We start from the raw sequence: 9,877 nt of genomic DNA on the forward strand, positions 1-9,877 counted from the left end.
CGGTTTATACTGGTCCCACCTCCTCCAGAACTGGTTCCAATATCCCAGGAATTTGAATCCGTCCCTCTCGCACCATTCCTCAAGCCACGTATGCAGCACCTATGAGGCAAATATACATTTAAAATTAAGAAACTAATTTAATAATATCCAATAACTTTAAAATTTAATTCATCAATTCAAAATTGGGTTCTTGCTGATTTTTTTTTCAATGCCCATCCGCAGAAAGGACTAAATTCCTTCTAGGTTCATAAGGCTGAGCAAAACATGGTCTGACGTCATTGTCATTTCACATAAATTTAAAAAAAACTTTTCCAAACAACCAATCGGCATCTTTTATTTTTCCCGAGCAAAAATCAACCTAGGGTGCCTTCTTTTTTTACCCTCAATGTGAAAGTCTCATGTCCGGAACCAGAGACATTTACATTTTGAAATAACCAGAATTCCACAATGAAAGTTGGGTTTTCATACGTAAATTAACCTCAATAACTCCACTTTAATTTTCAAGGGGCACCATGCAAAGACAGAAACTTTCCCTTTTTGCAACCAAATTGAAAAGACAGTTCTTATGTTATGATTGGGATTTTCTAATTGAATTCATGGCTAACGCTTATCTTTTGCATGTATGAAAAGATGGGCGGAGCTATAGCAAACAGACACTTTTTTAAATGACATATTAACTCCCCAAACATTTACATTCGGGAAAGTTTCCATACATACTGAAAACTTCCTTGAAGGTTACACAAGTATTCAGACTAGTTGCTTTTTGCCATGGGCTGTATGGATCTTTCCACTTGGCCACATATCTAAGCAAGTCCTCGTAAGTAGGGGTGCTAGGCTGAAGTCCTTCTGACTGTGGAGCCTCAGTCTTCCCTTTCTTCGGCTACTTACATGCCTTAATAAGGCGGCCTCCCTCGCCACAGTTAAAACAAGCCTGAGGAGGGGCATCTCTCACACACGGACAGTCTCACACACACACATGGGGAACCTCCGAGTTTCACAAACACACTCAGGTCACAGCACTGTCTAATCATTCAGCAATACAGCTACATTTCCTGGACGTTGATGCAAACGTTAAAGACAGAAACAGTGAAACACTGAGACGCGTTTAAAGACAGAAGACACTCCACAACCTGTCTGCAGCAGGACTAAAAGAGACTGAAAGCTAGCTCTGCAGGCCCGTAAATACCCCAGCCCCGACACTCAAACCCCTCCACACCCAGTCCAAAATGCCTCAAACTACCAGCTTGCTGCTTCCGCTACCTTCCGTGGGTGTGGGAGAGTCCAAAGTGAACTTGTCTGTAACCAAGGGGAGGGGTGACCTGCATCATGTGCTGTATCCAAATGGTTCCTTACTGTGTCCGTGCTCTCCCTCGCCTCTGAGTACAGACAGGTAGAGACTGGACTGATGGACCTTGGGGAGCCTCGCTCATTGGTACATTATTCTGACCTCTCACTGGGTCTCTTGCTGCAGAAATCTGGTTTGATGGGCTCCCCCACTGCTTGCACCCTTTTTTCTGGCTCCCTGTTTAACTCCGAGCTTCCTTTCTTTCCCAAACTGATCCTGTACAGTGTGCAGTGTGTCATGTATTCAACTATCATTGTAACCCATGTATAAGCTGATCTAAGTTGTGCAACTTGAGAACATTGACCACAAGGGGCGAACTTGTGGGAGATACTCCTAACCTGGACTTTCAGGTATAAAAGGGGAAGCTCCATCCACCTTCATCACTTGAGGTCTTGGTAATAACAGAGTCACCTTCTCTCAAGTATGGGCCTCATGTGCATTTATACTGTATAGTAAGGACATATCATTGGCGATGAGAAACTGGGATTTAAACCACGCGAGCATGGCCACTAGCAGCACAGAAGAGAGGTACTGTGTTGGTGATGATTGGGACAACTTTATTGAGAGACTACAGCAAAGTTTTGTCACTGAGGAATGGTTGGGACAGGATTCGGCCGACAAACGCAGGGCTCATCTCCTGACGGTTTGTGGATCCAGAACGTACTCCCTGATGAAGAACCTTCGAGCGCCAGAGAAGCCGGTGGACAAGATGTTCAAAGAGCTCAGTAAGTTGATCGGGGAACACCTTAAACCGGCAAGCAGCAGGCACATGGTGAGACACTGGTTTTACACATACTGGCAGCGAGAAGGGCAAAGCGTTCCAGACTTGTGGCAGATCTCCGTTGACTGGCGAGCCTATGTAAGTTCCCAGATGCATGCAGAGTGGAGATGATGCAAGACTTTTTTATTGAGGGCTTCGGGCATTCAGGAAACTGATTGAGACCAAAGACTTAACCTTGGAAGCGGCGGCTCTGATAGCCCAGACATTTATCTCAGGGGAGGAAGAGACCAGAATGATGTATGACAAAAATCTTGGCTCAAATGCGGCAAACGACCAGGGAGTCAACATTGTTAATGCGGCACACAGTTCTCTAAGTGGACAAGGGCAATCGGACATGCCCCAGCATGTAGTCGAACCCAAAGGGGGAATTCAACAGAGACAATGGCTGGCTGAATGGCGATTCATGCCATCGCAATGGACAATGCAGCCAGTAATGGGGCCATCAACACCTGTTAATGGTGCACTTATGGACATTTACAGAGACAGTCAGAGACGATTGACTGGTAATGGATCTTTTGTTTCCAACAACGGGGCCTCTAGCTCATGCTGGACGTGTGGAGGCAAACACCCAGCCAGAGCTTGCAAGTATCAGCAATATACCTGCAGAAACTGCAAAGTCAGCGGTCACTTGGCACATATGTGCAGGAAGCCTGCAGCCGGGTTGATGTACGAGGAGGACAAGCCCAATGTAAGCCCTACGAGGCCAAATGAATACTGGGGGAAATCGCTCGAAGCTGAAGTTCAGCGAGTTCATGTGGAGCACATATACAGTTCATATACCAGGACACCACCGATAATGATGAAAGTGCTCATCAATGGCATCCCAGTATTAATGGAGCTAAACACGGAGTATCAAACATTTCAAAAGGTTGTGGGTGTCCAAGGCCAGGAGGCCAAAATTATTGCCGATTGACGCACAGCTACGGACACATACAAAGGAGATCATTCCGGTGCTAGGCAGTGCCACGGTAGTCGTGACCCACAAAGATTCAGAGAACAGGTTGCCACTCTGGATTGCCCCAGGGGATGGTCCCGCACGACTAGGGAGGAGTTGGCTTGCTGTCATGAACTGGAAATGGGGCGATGTCAATGCAATTTCTTCTGTGGAGTGAGTATCATGCTCACAGGTCCTGGACAAATTTGACTCATTATTTCAACCCGGCATCGGCACTTTCATGGGGGCCAAGGTAGTGATTCACATTCACATAAACCCAGACGCCAGGCCAGTACACCACAAGGCCAGAGTGGTGCTGTACGTGATGTGGGAACAGATAGAATGCGAATTGGACCACCTGCTGAGGGAAGGCACCATCTCGCCAGTCGAATTCAGTGATTGGGCGAGCCCGATCGTGCCGGTGCTCAAAGAGGATGGGTCGGTCAGGATATGTGGTGACGACAAGGCCACCATCAATCGGGTGTCACTCCAAGACCAGTACCCACTACCGAGAGTGGAGGACCTCTTTGCGATGCCACCCGGTGGCAAACGTTTTTCAAAATTGGACCTGACCTCAGCTTACATGACCCTTGAGCTGGCGATTGAGTCGAAGAAGCTGACCACCATCACGACACACAAGGGGTTGTTTGAGTATAACAGATGGCCATTCGGAATTCGTTCGACCGCCACGATCTTTCAGCTAAATATGGAAAGCCTTCTCAAGTCGATTCCAAGGACAGTGGTTTTTCAAGACAACATCCTCATCACGGGTCGTGATACTGAGGAACACCTCCACAACCTGGAGGAGGTGCTACTCAGACTTGACCGGGTAGGGCTGTGACTGAAAAAGGCGAAGTGTGTCTTCTTAGCTCCAGAGGTAGAATTCCTGGGGAGGAGGGTAGCAGCAGACAGGATCAGACCTACTGCGTCCAAAACGGAAGTGATCCAGAGAGCACCCAGACCGCGTAACTCGACGGAGCTGCGTTCGTTCCTGGGGCTCCTGAACTATTTTGGTAACTTTCTTCCCAAATTGAGCATGCTGTTCGAGCCGCTACACGTGCTCCTATGCAAATGTCGCAACTGGGTCTGGGGGGACAGCCACGAAAGGGCTTTTGATAGAGCACGTAATTACGTTATGCTCCAACAAACTGTTAACGTTAACCCGTGTAAGAAACTTGTTTTAACGTGCGATGCGTAGTCTTATGGGGTCGGGTGTATGTTGCAGCATGTGAATGCCAATGGTCAGTTACAGCTGGTAGCTTATGCCTTCAGAAGTCTGTCCCAGGCAGAAAGGGGCTGGTAGAAAAGGAAGCGCTAGCATGTGTATATGTAGTAAAAAAAAAATGCACCAGTACCTGTTTGGCAGGAAATTTGAGCTGGAGACAGATCACAAACCCCTAACGTCCCTTTTGATTGGAAACAAGGCCATAAATGCGAATGCATCAGCCCGCAAACAGAGGTGGGCACTTACATTAGCCGCCTATGACTATACAATTCGGCACAGACTGAAAACTGTGCTGATGCACTCAGCAGGCTCCTTCTAGCCACCACTGAGGGGGCAACTGAGCATGATGCTGAGATGGTCATGGCTGTTGAAGCTTTCGAAAGCAAAGGCTGACCTGTGACAGCCCTTCAGAATAAAGTCTAGACAAATAAAGACCCGCTAATATCTTTAGTTAAGAAATGTGTGCTGAATGGGGACTGGGCAGCCATGTACAGGGCATGCCTGAGGAATTTAAACCGTTTCATAGGCACAAGGATGAACTCTCGATTCAGGTTGATTGCCTACTGTGGGGAAACCGAGTAGTCATGCCTCAGATGGGCAGAGAGGTGTTTATCAGAGAACTTCACAATGAGCACCCGGGCATTGTCATGATGAAGGCAATTGCTAGGTCACACGTTTGGTGACCAGAGATAGATGCAGACCTGGAACTTTGTGTTCGCAGGTGCAACACGTGTGCTCAGCTGGGCAACGCACCCAGGGAAGCCCCCTTAGCCCCTGGTCCTGGCCCACCAAGCCATGGTCATGCATCCATGTGGACTACGCAGGTCCTTTCATGGGAAAAATATCTTTGGTTGAAGTAGACGCCTACTCCAAATAGATTGAGTGTGCCGTTTTAAATTCAAGCACATCCTCTGCCACGGTAGAAAGCCTATGGGCAATGTTCACCGCCCATGGTTTACCGGATGTCTTGGTCAGCGACAATGGTCCGTGCTTCACAAGCACTGAATTCGAGGACTTCATGGCAGGCAATGGAATCAACCATGTCAGAACGGCATCGTTCAAGCCGGCCTAAACGGCCAGGCAGAACGAGCACTACAGATAATCAAACAGGCGATGCTCAGAATCCAAGGGGGTTCCCTACAAAGCCACTTATCATGCTTCCTGTTGGCCAATAGATCCTAATCACACTCGCTCACAGGGGTTTCACCCACAGAGCTGCTCACGAAAAAGACGCTCAAAACCAGGTTAGCCCTTATGAAAGAAATTGTTGAGAGGAGAGCAGGCGTCAGTTACAATGTGACTACCATGACAGGAATGCGAGGGCGCAATGTATTGATATCAATGACCCTGTCTTTGTCCTTAATTACGCTGCAGGGCCCAAATGGCTTGCAGGCACTGTGATTGCCAAAGAGGGGAATAGGGTTTTGGTAGTTAAACTTACCAATGGGCAAATCTGCCGCAAACACGTGGATCAAACTAAAATGAGGTTCAGCAACCCCATAGAAGAAGCAGAGGAAGAACACGATGTAGAGTTCACTCCATCACAGGTGACCAAACAGCGGAACCAAGTGGAGGAGAGCCCAGTCACTGTGGGCAGTCCGGACAGGCTTGAGGCACCGCAAACAGGCGTGTGACCTAGCAATTGCCTTCATCATGACAATGCCCGGGTGCTCATTGTGAAGTTCTCTGATAAACACCTCTCTGCCCATCTGAGGCATGACTACTCGGTTTCCCCACAGTAGGCAATCAACCTGAATCGAGAGTTCACTCAGGCCAGCGGCCAACAACCAGAGCACCAACTCAGGCGCTCTACAAGGGAGCGTAAATCACCAGAGGGACTTAACCTGTGATCCCAATAAGACTTTGGTGGGGGGGGGGGGGGGAGGTGATGTCATGTATTCAACTATCATTGTAACCTATGTATAAGCTGACCTAAGTTGTACAACTTGAGAACATTGACCACAAGGGGTGAACTTGCGGGAGACACTCCTAACCTGGACTTTCATTTATAAAAGGGGAAGCTCCAACCACCTTCATCACTTGAGGTCTTGGTAATAAAGGTAACTGGTCACAGACTGACCTTCTCTCAAGTAGGGCCTCGTGTGCATTTATACTGTAAGGACATATCATAGTGTGTGTCATGCAGCTGCCCCTGAGGATAGTGTGTGTGCTTCCCAACAGTGTCTGTCTCTGTGGTCTATAACTGGGCAGCTTTACAACATGCACCATACAACATGCCATTACAAGAGAGGCATTTCTCAGGGATTCCTGTTAGACAACCAGTCTGTATCTGTCCAATACACTTTACTCACTGCTTCCCTACAACACAGCTCAGTCAGTTACACCTCACTGCTGGCGTCTCCCTATATCACAGCTCACTCCGTGTCTCTCCCTGCCTCCCTCTGTTGGTTCACCTGTAGTTGCCGCAGTCGGACTTGTTCCCTTTTTTAAAAGATGGTCATGATCACTGCATCTCTGAGATCTCCCGGCATGCTCTCCTCCCTCCAAATGAGAGAGATGAGGTCACGTATTCGTGCCAACACGCCTCTCCGCCATACTGCTGTGCCTCAGTGGGGATTCCATCCACTCCCGTAGCCTTGTTGTTCTTAAGCAGTCTTATGGCTTTTTCTATCTCCTGCAGTGCTGGAGTTTTACTGAGGTGGTGGCGGGTAGCATGCTGCGGGATGGAGTCGAGAACACTCGAGTCAAAGGCAGACGCACAGTACTGCCCACCAGTCATCAAGGTCCATGGCGCGGCTCTGGACAATGTGGACTATTTCCCATACCTCGGGAGCCTCTTATCAACAAGAGCAGACATTCATGATGAGATTCAATACTGCCTCCAGTGCACCAGTGCAGCCTTTGGCTGCCTGAGGAAAAGAGTGTTTGAAGACTAGGCCCTCAAATCTGCCACCAAGCTCATGGTCTACAGGGCTGTAGTAATACCTGCCCTCCTGTATGGCTCAGAGACATGGATCATGTACAGTAGACACCTCAAGTTGCTGGAGAAATACTACCAATAATGTCTCTGCAAGATTCTACAAATCCTTTGGGAGGACAGATGCACTAACGTTAGCGTCCTCAACCAGACCAACATCTCCAGCATTGAAGCACTGACCACACTTGATCAGCTCCACTGGGCAGGCCATATTGTTCACATGCCAGTCACGAGACTCCCAAAGCAAGTGCTCTACTCGGAACTCCTTCACGGCAAATGAGCCAAAGGTGGGCAGCGGAAACGTTACAAGGATACCCTCAAAGTCTCCCTGATAAAGTGCAACATCCCCACTGACACCTGGAAGTCCCTAGCCAAAGACTGCCCTAAGTGGAAGAAGTGCATCCGGGAGGGCGTTGAGCACCTCGAGTCTCATCGCCGAGAGCATGCAGAAATCAAGCACAGGCAGCGGAAGGAGCGTGTGGCAAACCTGTCCCACCCACCATTTCCTCCAATCTGTCCCGCCTGTGACAGGAACTGTGGTTCTCATATTGGACTGTTCAGCCACCTCAGGACTCATTTTTAGAGTGGAAGTAAGTCGTCCTCGATTCCGAGGGACTGCCTATGGTGATAATGATTTGTTAGTGTCTCCCTATATCTCAACTCATTCAGTTACATTCACTGCATCCTGCTGCTGGTGTCTCCCTTGACCACAGCTCACTGTCTCCCTCTACTGGTGTCTCCCTATATCACAACTCACTCAGTCTCACCTGTAGCAATTCAAAAGTGGTTCCTTGCAGAAAGGGTTAACTTCTGAGTTTATAAGAACATTGTCTGATGTAATTAAGTCACTACGTGTAAATAAGATAAACTTTTTCCAAACAATCAAACGGCATCTTTTATTTTTTTCTAGCAAAAAAAAACGTAGGGTGTCTTTTCTACTCAATGTGAAAGTCTCCTATCCAGAACCAGTCATTCACACTTTGAAATAACCAGAATTTCACTGTGGCCATAGGTTAATTAATTTCAATAACTTTAATTTTCAATGGACACTACGCAAAAAAAACTTTCCCTTTCTGCAAACAAATTGAAAATACAGTACTGTATTATGATTCGAATTTTCTAATCGAATTCATTTAACTAACTTCAAGGGTGAAGCTCATCTTTTGCAGAACAAAAGGTCTTCGGTGCATTTCATAACTCCATAAATCGTAATCAAAATAAAACTGCACCTGTGTTTCTAAATCAAAATATCATTGAATTCTAGGCGCACGATTATAAAACTGCCCACATCCAGGATAACACTACAAAACGTTAAATATATTTTCAGGTCTCTGTCCGAAAAGGTAGGCAGAGATAAAACAAACAGACTTTTTTTTAATATAAACAGACATACTTTCAGATAAAAGAAAATTATTTAACTGCGCAAACATTCACAATCGGGAAATCTTCCAGACACACTTTCATGCAAATTGACCACATGGGGAGTCTCTGAGATATCCTACTAGTTCATTTTTTATGGCAAAGCCTACCCCTTGGAGGCGCGTTCTTCTTCTGGTTTACCTTTCCAGAAGAAGGTGTAACCACCATCTTGTTTCTTGAGCTGGTCTTCTCCAGCCCGCCGAGTCTCGCTTAAGACGGCAATGTCCACATCAAATCGTCTGAGTTCCCGGGCAACGATAGCAGTACGGTGTTCCGGTGTGTCACTGTTGGTGTTATCCATGAGGGTCCTGATGGTCCAGGTCCTGAACTCAAAGGGTGGAAGATGCCTGTGCGTGACTTCTTTTAATGTGGGGTGGCCGTTGCAAACCAGCTACCACATGAGCTTGGCAGAGCAAGGTCTTGGTCCAATGGCCTGGGGATCCAAGACGACTGGAGACCAGGCTCTGGTGCATGGGCCTAGTACACACACACACACACACATATTCCTACTGTCCCCCTCCCTCCTTCCCATAGATGAAATAGAAAACTGGTGATGGTGTCAACTGGTGATGGGGTCAACTGGTGATGGGGTCAAATATTTCTGAACTTTTTTTTACTCTATTAGTTCATCTGCTGCTGAAACCCTCATCCATGCCTTTGTTACATCAATGCACTCCTGGCTGGCCTCGCACATTCTACCCAAGTAAACCTGAGGTCATCCAAACCTCGGCTACCTGTGTCCTAACTCGCACCAAGTCCCGCTCACCCATCACCCCTGTGCTCGCTGTCCTACATTGGCTCCCGGTTAAGCAACGCCTCAATTTCAAAATTATCATCCTTCTTTATAGATCCTTGCATGGCCTCACCTCGCCCTATCTCTGTAATCTCTTTCAGCCTCACAACCTCCACCCCTCGAGATGTCTGCGCTCCTCAAATTCTGCCCTCTTGAGCATCCCTGATTATAACTGCTCAACCATTGGTGGCCGTGCCTTCCCTGCCTCGGCCCTAAGCTCTGGAACTCCCTCCCTAAACCCCTCCGTCTTTCTACCTCTCGTTCCTCCTTTAAGATGCTCCTTAAAACCTACCTCTTTGACCATCTTTTGGTCATCTGCCATAATTTCTTCTTATGTGGCTCAGTGTGGCAAATTTATTTGTTCTGTCTTATAGCACTCCTGTGAAGTTTTACTACATTAAAGATGCTGTATAAATACAAGTTGTTGTTGTTGTCTTACCCA

The sequence above is a fragment of the Pristiophorus japonicus genome, unplaced genomic scaffold, assembly GCF_044704955.1.
Source record: "Pristiophorus japonicus isolate sPriJap1 unplaced genomic scaffold, sPriJap1.hap1 HAP1_SCAFFOLD_346, whole genome shotgun sequence".
NCBI lineage: Eukaryota > Metazoa > Chordata > Chondrichthyes > Pristiophoridae > Pristiophorus > Pristiophorus japonicus.